General features: G+C 36.6%; 1 long non-coding RNA gene across 1 annotated transcript in view; it reads right to left on the bottom strand.

Moving 5' to 3' along the window:
* The window catches only part of LOC140613839 (uncharacterized), a 31,185-nt gene extending 24,558 nt beyond the window's left edge, over positions 1–6,627 (bottom strand). Inside the window, exon 1 of the long non-coding RNA XR_012014727.1 lies at positions 6,527–6,627. This is a non-coding gene — a long non-coding RNA (uncharacterized lncRNA). The remainder of the gene's footprint in view (positions 1–6,526) is intronic.
* Between the last annotated feature and the right edge of the window lie 6,595 nt (positions 6,628–13,222).

Here is a 13,222-nt window from a genome sequence, read left to right as displayed (position 1 = left end):
GTTGAATAAGTCTTTAATATGTGCTCATATTGTATCTTCATGAAAGTTCTGATTTTAGCCTTTTTATCTAATTTTTATTTAAAGTCTTTTTCTTCTTTAAAGATTCTATTTATTTATTCACGAAAGGCACAGAGAGAGAGGCAGAGACAGGGACAGAGGGAGAAGCAGGCTTCCTGCGGAGAGCCCGATGCAGGGACTCGATCCCAGGACCCCAGGATCACACCCTGAGCCAAAGGCAGAGCTCAACCACTGACCCACTCAGGTGCCCCAATTTTTATTTAAATTCAATTAATTAACACACAATGCATTTTTAGTTTCTGAGGTAGGGGCCAGTAATTCATCAGTCTTAAATATCCTGTAACACAGTCCAGTCTCTCATTTCCAAAAAGAGGACTAGAAAAATCTACCCTTCCAATCAAAGAATTTCTAAATAAACTATAAAAATAATCCAATACATTTACAGGCTATAAGGGACCTGGTTCCACATGGGCCACATGGGTGAAGGAGGTAGAGGTAAATACATTGAGCCCTTTAAAAGGGATCCCTAAGGGTGAAAGAGTGGATCAGAATGAAATTTGTCTACCAACTCAGGCAGATTTCAAGGAAGTTTGTCTTCGTTCTGGACTCAAAAACATGACTAAAAAGACAAACTGAAGCAGAATAAAATAATTATCTTTGAAATTATTAAAAATATTTTTAAATAATCAAAACTAAATAAATATTTATTAAAAACAGGCAGATTGAGGAGAAAATTTGAGAAAGAATTAAATAGAAATTTTAGAAGTAAAAAAGAAGGGGTGCCTGGATGGCTCAGTAGGTTAAGCATCTACCTGTGGCTCAGGTCATGATCTCTGGATCCTGGGATCAAGCCCCATGTTGGGCTCCCTGCTCAGTGGGGAATCTACTGCTCCCTCTGCCTCTACCCCCAGGCTTGTGCTCTCTCTCTTGCTCACTCTCTCTCTCTCAAATAAATAAATAAAATCTTTAAAAGGGGAGGGGGTCACCCGGAAGTCTCAGTGGTTGAGCGTCTGCCTTTGGCTCCCGTCGAGACCCTGGGGTCCTGGGATCGAGTCCCACATCAGGTTCCCTGCAGGGAGCCTGCTTCTCCCTCTACCTATGTCTCTGCCTCTCTCTGTGTGTCTCTTATGAATGAATAAATAAAAAAATCTTTAAAAAAAAAGAAGTGAAAAAGAGTTCTTGAAATAAAAAAAATATATTAACACAACTGATAAGTAAAAAAATCCATTAAACAAAACTAAAGAGATAATTATCAGGCTAGAAGATAGATGTGAGAAAATGATCTAAAATATCATAGAGAGATAAAACGAGGTAAAAGATAAATACAGAGAGATAAAGAAAAGGGATTATGACCAAAAAATGAGGAGACATAGAAGATAGTGTGAGAAGGCTAAGCATCGTTGGAATAGGAATTCTAGAAGGAAAGAATGAAGAGAGAGAAATTTGAAGAAGTAAATGGCAGAAAAATGTGTAGTCTTGGTTAAAAGACATAAATGCCCAGATTTAAGGATCATTCTGATATGGAAATCAGGAAAAAAACACTGTAGTGAAACTGGAAAACACCAAAAACACAAAGAAAGTCTTTTGAGACTTAAGATCCCTTAGAGAAAGCACATGTACCTCACAAAGAAAGAGCAATGAGCTGAGAGCTGACTTTACAAGAGCAATGCTAGAGTGGCCAGATGATAGAACACTGTCTTCTGACTGTGAGAGGGAAATAAGTGTCACTGTGGACATCAGAAACCAACTCATTCGAGAGAGAAGAAAAAATAAAAACCTTTTCATATAAACAAAAAGAGAATTTATCACTCACTGTTAATTGCTGAAAGAATTACAGAGGGATGTACTTCAGGAAGAAGGAAATGGAACCCAGGAGGAATGAGATGCAAGAAAGAACAGTGAGCAAAGAAATTGATAAACATGGAGCAGTGTAAAAACACGCTCATCAAAAAACAATAATGAAGGGATCCCTGGGTGGCCCAGCGGTTGAGCGCCTGCCTTCAGCCCAGGGCGTGATCCTGGAGACCCGGGATCAAGTCCTGCATCCGGCTTCCTGCAAGGAGCCTGCTTCTCCCTCTACCTGTGTCTCTGCCTCTCGCTCTCTCTCTCTCTGTGTCTCCCATGAATAAATAAATAAAATCTTTAAAAAAAAACAAAACAAAACAATAATGACTAATTTGGGGGGAAAGAAAAGCACAAGACTTCACTCTACAATATTAGCATAAATTATGGAAGAGGGAGATGACTGAAGTCAAAGCATTCTAAGGTCTTCCTTCGAGAAGGTAGAAATAAAGATTAATTTTAGACTTCATCAAATACACCAGGTTAAGTTTTCAAAGTGTTTGCTGAAACAACAGAAAAGGAAGATTTAACTCTGAAAAACGTGGAGTGGCGCAAATGGGGAGTAAGGAAGCCCTAATTGGAAGCTCTCCCCTACCAGGCACGCAGCCCCTCATGGCTGCTGCTCCTCTGGTACAAGGGAGGGAGTTAGAGACCCAGACCTCCATTGCAGCCCTGCCCAATAACAAAGGTGAAAAGAGGTGCAGAGGTCAGAATGAGAGTGGACCTGAAATAAGAGAAGTAGCCTTCAAGGACAAGGGACCAGTAGGCCCACGTGATCTAAATGCTGGGAAATGGGCAATGGGAAGCAATAGGTTTTGACAGTCAGAAGAAAATAAAAAAGAAAGGTGAGGATAAGAACTTCAGACATTGTATCAGTGAGTTTCCAAGACTCCTAGACAGCAGAGTTACAGGATTTTACACTGTATTGCTGATAAAGCCAGAGATGTGAAGGCATATGTTCAACCTCCAGGACAAGCTACAGTCAAAGGCCGGATCCTGGAGACGGTGCCAGAATCCTGTTTGACGATGGGGATGATGGTGAAGACACTGAATGTATCTAAATTGAACTCCACATTTTACATTCTGGTCTTTCTGAGGGTTGGAATTTGGATGACACCCACGATCCATGAAGAAGCCTGAAACATTGCTGCCCTGAGCGAAGTTGGTTCAACAGATTGATCTTCGATGTTTGTTTTAAAGGATTCTGTTCCTTTAAAAATTTATGATACTAAATTAACTTCCAATCAAATGTTAACTTTGTTCTTGTATTGTAATGGAATTTACTTAGGCCAATATCCCACAACATCTGTCATTTAGGGGAAAAAAAAACGTACTACTAGTTTTCCTGCTGTGGCCACTTCACCTTGAGTCTATGGATGTTTTGAAGAAATTCTAGGCCATATAATTGTCATGGATTATGTATAAACCTTTCGTTTTGACTAGTTTGTCCACTGATCAGAGTCCTTCTGAATATTCTATTTACGTTGATGTCTTCTTGAGACTGATAAAATTTAAAGGAGGCAGAAATCTACATTTGATATCACAATACATGGATTTTTTCTTCATAGTTTAGTAGCTTGTGTCTTTTTCTTTTTTTTTTTTTTTACTAATTTTGATACTGCACACATTCTTTTCATAATCTTATGTTTCCATCATAGAGAAATCAACAAAAGCTATTTCCAAAAACAGTTTTGAGAAATTGGGTTTGTTAGTTTCGCAGTTGCAGAAATTGAACACTGGGTGGCACCCAATCATCAAAAATATTAATGTATTAGTGTTTTGGTTTGGTTTTTGGTGTTTTTGTTTCACTTGCTATGAATGAAAAATTTCACAAAAGGAACTACCTTTCTAACCTTTTATTAAGTATGAAGTTTAGAACTCCTCCTTTGGAAATAATTTCCAAGTCATAAAATATTGCAAAAATAAAAATAATATCCAAAACATACATATAGTCTTCACTCTGATTCACCTATTATTAACATTTTATACTATTTACTTTTGTTACTTTTTAAAGAAAAAAATTTTTAATTAAAAAAATGTTTTTATTATTTTAATTCCAACAAAGTTAACACACAGTGTTATATTAGTTTCAGGTGTACAATATAGTGATTCAACAATTCTATACATTATCCACTGCTCATCATGACAAGTGTACTCTTTAATCTCCACCACCCAATTGGTTACCCTCTGGTAACCATCAGTTTGTTCTTTCTTTTTTTTTAAGATTTTATTTATTTATTCATGAGAGACACAGAGACACAGGCAGAGGGAGAAGCAGGCTCCACGCAGGGAGCCCGATGTGGGACTCGATCCCCAGACCGCAGGATCACGCCTTCGGCCAAAGGCAGACACTCAAATCCTGAGCCACCCAGGCCTCCCCTGACTTATTTTGCAGTTGGGCAATATGCACAACATGCACAACCATATTGTTGCAAATAGGAATATTTTATTCTTTTTAATGACTGAATAATATTTCATTGTATCTACATATATCTTCTTTATCCATTCATCTATCAATGGACACTTGGGCTGCTTCCATAATTTGGCTATTGTAGATAATGCTGCTAAGAACATCAGGGTGCATATATCCCTTTGAATTAGTATGTTTGTATTCTTTAGGGAAATAGTAGTGCAAATCTTGGATTGTAAAGTAGTTTTATTTTTAACTTTTTGAGGAACTTCCATACTATTTTCCATAGTGACTACACCAGTTTGCATTCTCACCCACAGTGCAAGAGGGTTCCTTTCTCTTCACATCCTCACCAACATTTCTTGTTTCTTATATACCATTCACTTTTATCATTCCCTCTCTCCCCTTCTTTCTAATAAATCTATGTATGTATAGTTATTTTCCTGAACCATTTTCAAATAAGTTACATATATCATGAATCTTACCCATAAATATTTCAGTGTGTATTTCCTAGTAGGAATATTCAAGAGTCCTTTTTATGGTATTTATAGAATATTTATAGAGTATAAAAGATTAAAATAAAAATGTTATTTTTTTCCAAAAGTCTTATACACTGTAAGATACTTGTGTGTTTTATGTACACTTAAACTATGACTTAAAGGGAAAATAATTTCAAATAACTTCTACAAAATAAGTTTTTCTCAAATTTTCCCTAAGCTGGAAAAGGAGGAAGGAACTACAACTTAATGAAAAGATAGTCTCCAATTTCTGAAATAGAAGAGCCACAGGTAAAAATTATAATAAAGACAATTTTGTGCCACTAAGGTATATTTTACCCTTAAAAAGCCCCAGGAATCTGAAGTCCCAAACAATCCAACAGAAGGTAGGAATGGAAGTTAAAAGTAAGCAAAATAAAACAATGAATATGATGATAACAAAAGTTAAAACAATCAAAATTCAAGTATATGCTATTTAAACTAGACACAAAACATAATGCTATAGAAAGATTGAACATAAAGGGATAGAAAAAGACACTACACAAACAACATCCAAAACAAAGGTGAATGAAATTTTTTTACACACAAAATGAAATAAAATAGACTAAGTCAAAAAGCATTATTAGTATATATACTACATAATGAAAAAAACTATCAAAAAGATATTCCTGAACTAAAATACACCTAACATATCCTCAAAATATTTAGAGTAAAAGTGTACAGAAACATTAAAAATTTACAGACCCATAAATTTTTACCAAGAAGTTAAAAAATTAATAAAAAACGTTCCTTAACAACATAATTAACAATTTGACCAAAGGAACAATATAGGACTGGCACCAAAAATAGAGAATACATTGATATTTTCCAATCCTATATATCACAAGGTAACTACATAGGGATACTGGCTAGGAATGTAAAATAGAATGGAAGGAAATTTGCTAATGTCCAACTGGATATATTCTTTGACCTCAAATCCTCACTTCTAAGAATTTATCCCAAAAATATATTTACACATCTGAATGCTGGGAAGATGGCAAAGAAGGAGGACTCTAAGCTTGCCTCATCCCATGGATACAACTAGGTAACAGTCACATCAGTGTAAATAACCCAGAAAATGAGCTGAAGATTGGCAGAACAGACTCTGCAACTAAAGGTAGAGAAGAGGCCATATTGAAAAAGGTAAGAAGGGTTAAGATGTGGTTTGGGAGCAAAAGGGACCATGGCCATTCATGGTTGAGACACAAGCAGGTCTCAGAGAAGGGTGAGAAACAGACTATCATACCAGGGAGCCCACACAGGGAAGACAATTCCCTATAACTTTTGGCCTTGAAGGCAAGAAGTGCTGAAATTCATGAGTTCTTACAACCAGCAGAACTTAAAGCCTGGAACTTTATGAAATTAATGGGCTGTGGGAGAACCTAGAGGGCATTAAGAAGTGGGGTCCCCACCCTTAAAGGGACAGCTTCACAGCCAGCAGAGATACAGCATAGAAGCAGCAATTTGAAAAACATCTGTGGCGTGTGAGATGGAGAGTGATTTACTCATGTCTGCGCATTGCCCCAAAAAGCAGGGATCACAGGGAGGCCCCTCTGGGAACTAAAAAACTGGCAGGTGCCATTTCCCTCCCCTGCCCTGCAATGTGAGCACAGGGCCACCTGTAGGAACCAGTGCAGTGTGAACATTCGCTGCCTAATGCAAGCATTTGCTTGCTTACACCAAGCTCCGCCCCCCTGCACTTTGGCAGATCCACCCTTACCAGTCATGATTGCCTCAGTCCTGGCACTGCAGACCCTCCCAGAAGACCAGCACAAATCTCACCAGCACTGTCTTCTGACCTGCCTTCTGCAGGACCTCTGTTTTGGCAACAATGGTGACAGGTCTCATATCATAAGAATACCAGTGCACACCTTGTGAAAATGTGCCCCACACAGCAGGGAGCAAACACTGCCCTCAATAGGCAAAGACAGCCTCTGCAGATGACTGAACTAAAGGATAGAGGCAAGGAATCAATAACAGTGTACACACAACACACAGAAGAGATACTCCCTGAATTGCCAGGTCTCAGGAAACAGGGGCTGCTACACTACAGGACACCATAGAACCTCTTCTTCATAAGGCCATTACCTTCAAAAGCAAGAGATGTAGCTGACTTTCCTAACACAGAGAAAGAGACACAGAGAGGTGGAGAAAATGAGGAGACAGAGGAACATGTCCTAAATAAAAGAACAGACGAAACCACAGCAAGAGACATAAGTGAAACAGGTGTATGTAATATGCCCTATAGAGAATTTAAAGTAACGACCATAAAGATACTAATAGGACTTGGGGAAAGAGTGGAAGACATCAGGGAGACCCTTAAAAAAAACATTAAAAAGAACCAATCAATGATGAACACAATAAATGAAATTAAAAATACACTTGATGGAATAAATAGCAGGTTAGAAGAAGCAGAGGAATGAATTAATGACCTGAAAGAGTAATGACAAGTAACCAAATTGAACAGGTGAGTGAAAAATATTATACAAAATGAGAATAGACCTAGGGAACTCAGCAACTTCATCAAGCATAATAACATTAGCATTATAGGGATCCCAGAAGAAGAAGTGAGAAAAGGGGATAAAAAATTTATTTAAAGAATTTTCATTTAAAGAAATGCCCAAATCTGGGAAAGGAAACATCCAGATCCAGGAGGTACAGAGATCCCCCAACAAAATCAATACAAGGAGGTCCACACCAAAATATAGTTAAAATGCCAAGAGGTAGTGATAAAGAGAGAATTTTAAAAGTAGCAAGAGAAAAGATAGTTACATACAAGGGAAATCTCATAAGACTATCAGCAAATTTTTCAGCAAAAATTTTGCAGGCCAGAAGGGAGTAGCATGATATATTTGAAGTGCTGACAGGACTTCCAAAAATATTCTATCTAGCAAGGCTGTGATTCAGAACAGAAAGACAAATGGAGAGTTTCCCAGGTAAAAGCTAAAGAGGTTCATGACCACTAAACCAGCCCTACAAGAAATGTTGAAGGAGACTCTTGGAGTGAAAAGGAAAGACCATAAGTTAGAGTAGGAAAAGTAGGAAGGGGGGAAAAAAAACACTAAATATATTTGTAAAAATCAGTCCAGGGACTCACGAAATAGAAGGATATATAGTATTGCACCATAACCCTAAGTGTGGGGAGAAGAGGACAAAAGAATGGGATCAAACTTAAGCACCATCAAGTTAATATAGGCCGCTTTATGAAGAAATGTTATATACACACCTAATGGCAACCACAAATCAAAAACCAATAATATATATGCAAAAAGAGAAATAATTCCTAGTATATCACTACAGAAAGCCAACATATGGTGAGAGAAGAGGACAAGAAGGAACACAGAAATTCTACAACCTCAAATAATGAAATGGCAATAAATATATGCCTATCAGTAATTACTTTGAATGTAAATGGACTAAACCCTCTAATCAAAAGACATAGGGTGACTGAATGAATAAAAAAAATCCATCTAAATGTTGCCTGAAAGAGACTCAATTCAGACCTAAGACACATGCAGATTGAAAATGAGGGGATGGAGAAACTTTTATAAGCAAATGGATGTAAAAAGAAAACTGGGGTAACAATACTTATAGCAGAAAAAATAGACTTTAAAACAAAAGGTGTAACCAAAGCCAAAGAACACCACATAATTATTAAGCAGACAATCCAATAAGAAAATGTAACAATTGTAAATATTTATGCACCCAACATGCGAGTACCCAAATACATAAAGCAGCTAATAACAAACATAAAGGAACTAATTGATAGTAATACAATAATAATAGGGGACTTTGACACCCCACTTACATCAATGGACAGATCATTCAAACAGAAAATCAACAAGGAAGAGTGGCTTTGAATGACACACTGGATCAGATGGATTTAACAGATATATCCAGAACATTCCACCCTAAAACAGCAGAGTGCACATTCTTTTCAATTGCACATGGAACATTCTCCAGAACAGATCACACATTAGGCTACAAAACAAGTTTCAACAAATTAAAAAAGAACAAAGTTCTACCATGCACCTTCTGACTATAATGATATGAAACTAGAAATCAAGTATAAGAAAAAATCTGGAAAGAGGAAAAATACATAAACGTTAAGTAACATGCTACTACACGAAGAATAGGTCAACCAGGAAATCAAAGAAACTTTTAAAAATACATGGAAACAAATAAAAATGAAAACACATAGGTCCAAAGTCTTTGGGACATCCATTCATGATAAAGATCCTCAACAAAGCAGGTCTAGAGGGGATATGCCTCCACAAAAGAAAGGCCTTATATGAAAAACCTACAGCAATCATCATACTCAATGGGGTATTCTTTTCCCCTAAGGTCAGGAACAAGACAAGGATGTCCATTCTCACCATTTTTAGTCAACATAGTACTGGAAGTACTAGTCACAATCAGACAACAAAAAGAAATAAAAGGTATCCAAATTGGAAAGGAAGCCTTAAAACTTAGACTATTTGCAGATGACATGATACTATATATAGAAAACCCTGAAGACTCTACAAAAAAACTACTAGAATTGGTAAATGAATTCAGTAAATTCACAGGATATGAAATCAATGTATAGAAATATGTTGTATCCCTATATGCTAATAATGAAGCAGCAGTGAGTGAAACTAAGAAAACAATCTCATTTACAATTACACCAATAAACAATAAAATATCTAGGAATAAACCTAACCAAGGAGAAGAAAGCCCCGTACTTTTCAAACTATAAAACTATAAAAGATGAAAGAAATTGAAGATGACACAAAGAAATGGAAAGACATTCCACAATCATGGATTAGAAGAACAAACATTGCTATAGTGTCTATACTACCCAAAACAATCTACAGACGTAATGCAATCCCTACCAAAATACCAACAGCATTTTTCACAGAACTAAGAATAAACAATCCTAAAATTCGTATGGAACCACAAAAGATCCTGAACAGCCAAAGAAATCTTAAAAAAGAGAAACAAAACTGGTGGTATCACAATTCCAGACATCAAGTATATTACAAAGCTGTAGTAATCAAAATAGTATGGTACTGGCACAAAAATAGACATATAGGTCAATGGAACAGAATAGAAAACCCAGAAATAAACCCACAATTATATGGTCAATTAATCTTTGAAAAAGGAGGAAAGAATATATCGTGGGAAAAAGTCTCTCCAACAAATGGTGTTGGGAAAACTGGAGAGCAACACGCAGAAGAATGAAACGAGACCACTGTCTTACACTATACACAAAATCAACTCAAAATGGAGTAAAGACCCAAATGTCAGACGTGAAACCATAAATATCCTAGAAGAGAGCACAGGCAGTAATATCTCGGTGATCAACTACAGCAACATTTTTCTAGATATGCCTCCTAAGGCAAGGGAAATAAAAGCAAAAATAAGCATCAAAATAAAAAGCTTCTGAACAATGAAGAAAGCAATCAACAAAACCTACAGGCAACCTATTGAATGGGAGAAGATATGGGCAAGTAACATATCCAATAAAGGGTTAGTACCCAAAACATATAAAGAACTTTAAATTCAACACCCAAAATAGGAATGATCCAATTTCTTTTTTCTTTTTTTTTGTATATTTTTTATTGGAGTTCGATTTGCCAACATATAGTATAACACTCAGTGCTCGTCCCATCAAGTGTCCCCCGCAGTGCCCGTCACCCAGTCACCCCAATCCCCCGCCCACCTCTCCTTCCACTGACCTTTGTTCGTTTCCCAGAGTTAAGAGTCTCTCATGTTCTGTCTTCCTCTCTGATATTTCCCACATGAATGATCCAATTTAAAAATGGGCAGAAGCCATGAATAGACATTTTGCCAAAGAAGAATGGCTAACAGACACGTGAAAAGATGCTCAACATCACTCATCTTATCATTAGGGAAATGCAAATCAAAAGTACAAGGAAAAAACAAAACAAAACAAAACAAAAAAAAGTACAAGGAAAAAAAAAACAAAAGTACAAGGAGATATCACCTCACACCTGTCAGAATGGCTGGAATCAAAAACACAAGAAACAACAAGTGTTGGCAAGGATGTGAAGAAAAAGAATCCTTTTACACTGTTGATGGGAATGTAAACTGATATAGCCACTGTGGAAAACACTATGGAGGTTGCTCAAAACGTTAAAATTAGAACTACCCTACAACCCAGCATTTGCACTACTATTTCCCTAAAGAATACAAAAATATTAATTCAAAGGGATACATGCACCCCGATGTTTTTAGTAGCATTATCTACAAGAGCCAAATTATGGAAGTAGCCCAAGTGTCCATTGATAGATGACTAGATAAAGAAAACGTGGTATATAGATACAATGGAATATTATTCAGCCATAAAAAATAATAAAATCTTCCCATTTACAGTGATATAGGTGGAGCTAGAGAGTATTATGCCAAGTGAAATAAGTCAGAGAACGACAAATACCATTTGATGTCACTCATAGGTAGAATTTAAGAAACAAAAGAACAAACAAAGGAAATAGAGAGAGGCAAACCAAGAAATAGATTCTTAACTATAGAGAACAAACTGATGGTCACCAGAGCAGAGGTTGGAGAGGGGATGGGTGAAATAGGTGATGAGGTTAAAGAGTACACTGATCATGATGAGCACTGAGTCATGCATAGAATTGTTGTACACCAAAAAAAAAATTGTTGTACACCTGAAACTAACATAACATTATATGTTAACTATACTGGAATTAAAATTTAAGAACTAAAAAAAATAAAAAATAAAATTTAAGAACTGAATGAAAATATGCATTTGCAAAAGGCATATACTATAAGGCAATTTATTCCAGTTCATTTTTTAATAGCAAGAGACTATAAAACAAATATCTATGAAAAGGTTTTTGGTTGAAGGTGAATAAATCATGGCACATCCTGATCATTCAGCTGTAAAATGAAGTGAGGAATATCTTTATATACTGATATGGCCTGATGCCCAGCACGTATACTTTTAATTTTGTCTTCCTTGTTATATTTTATTTATTTCTTTTAAAGATTTCATTTATTTATTTGAGAGATAGAGTGGGTGACAGCGAGAGTACACACGAGCAGAGGCAGACGGGGAGGGAGAAGCAGACTCTCCTGCTGAGCAGGGAGCCCAATGCAGGGCTCGATCCCAGGACCTCTGGATCCTGACCTGAGCTAACGGCCGATGCTAAACAAACTGAGCCACCCCAGTGCCCCATTCCTGGATATGATTTAAATGAAAAAAAGAAAGTGAAGAAAAGCATATGTGTATAATGCTACCATTTATCTAAGAAAGTAGATGTGATGCATATCTAGATAGGTAGAGGATAGATAGAATTAATGGAATAAAACAAAAACTCTTTTAAAAAAAGAGCAATTCCCACTCCTAGATATATACTGAAGAGAAAAGAACATCCATATGTCCACACAGAAACTTGAATATGAATGTTCATAGCAGAATTATTCATAATAGCCAAAAATGGAAACAACCCAAATGTCCATCTACTTATGAATGAGTAAACAGTTGTGCTATATCCACACAATGGAATATTATTCAGCCATGGAAAAGGAACACTGAACACATTATGCTAAGTGAAATTAGTCCATCACAAAAGGCCACATATTGTATATAATTCCATTGATCTGAGAAGTTCAGAATAGACAAACTCACAAAGAAACAAAGTAGATTAGTGATTGCCAGGGGCTGGGAGGAGTGGGGAATTTGAGGGGACTGCTAAAGGAGATTTCTTTTGGTGAAAGTGAAGTATTCTAAAATTAGTTAGCGATTGCTGCACAAGTTTTAAAATACACTAAAACCCACTGAATCTGTACTCTTTAAAAAGGATGAATGTTAAAACATATTAATTATATCTCAATTTTAAAAATTTACTTTATCAGTAGGCAGATGCAACAGAGTGGAAAGGGCAGGAATAGGAATGGATTTCTCTAAATATATTTTGTTCAATAGATTTAAGTTTAGAATTGTGTAAATATGTGATATATTTGTACAATCAAATTTAAAAATTAAAAAGGAACCCTTAAGGGTGTACTTCTGGCATGGCAATATTAAGACCTCTGTGTTCCCTCTCCACAGTGACATTGGTGGAAATCACTTTTAAATCTTCATTCTCTAGAAATGGTCATTAGGCCATTTAGCAAATGAAGAAACATTTATTCAACAAAACCCGCTAAAGCTTAGTAATAACAGTAAGAATCTGTGACATCTGAACCATGACCCTCTCCCTCTCCTTTGAAACTCAGAATGATGGAAACTCCATTCCAGATGGATACAGCCAAAAACACAGGGTTTTCCTTCTCCTACCCAGCTCCCACTCATGAGACAGAGACTCTATGTTGTGTTTGGCACACCAAAAGTACTGGGGTCTGATTCCTCTTGCCCCAGCTCATTCATAAAGCAGAGTTTCCATGC

This window comes from Canis lupus, chromosome 22, assembly GCF_048164855.1.
Source record: "Canis lupus baileyi chromosome 22, mCanLup2.hap1, whole genome shotgun sequence".
In the NCBI taxonomy this organism is placed as follows: Eukaryota; Metazoa; Chordata; class Mammalia; order Carnivora; family Canidae; genus Canis; species Canis lupus.
The sequence above is the reverse complement of the archived record's forward strand: the minus strand, read 5'-3'. Positions and strand labels throughout refer to the sequence as shown.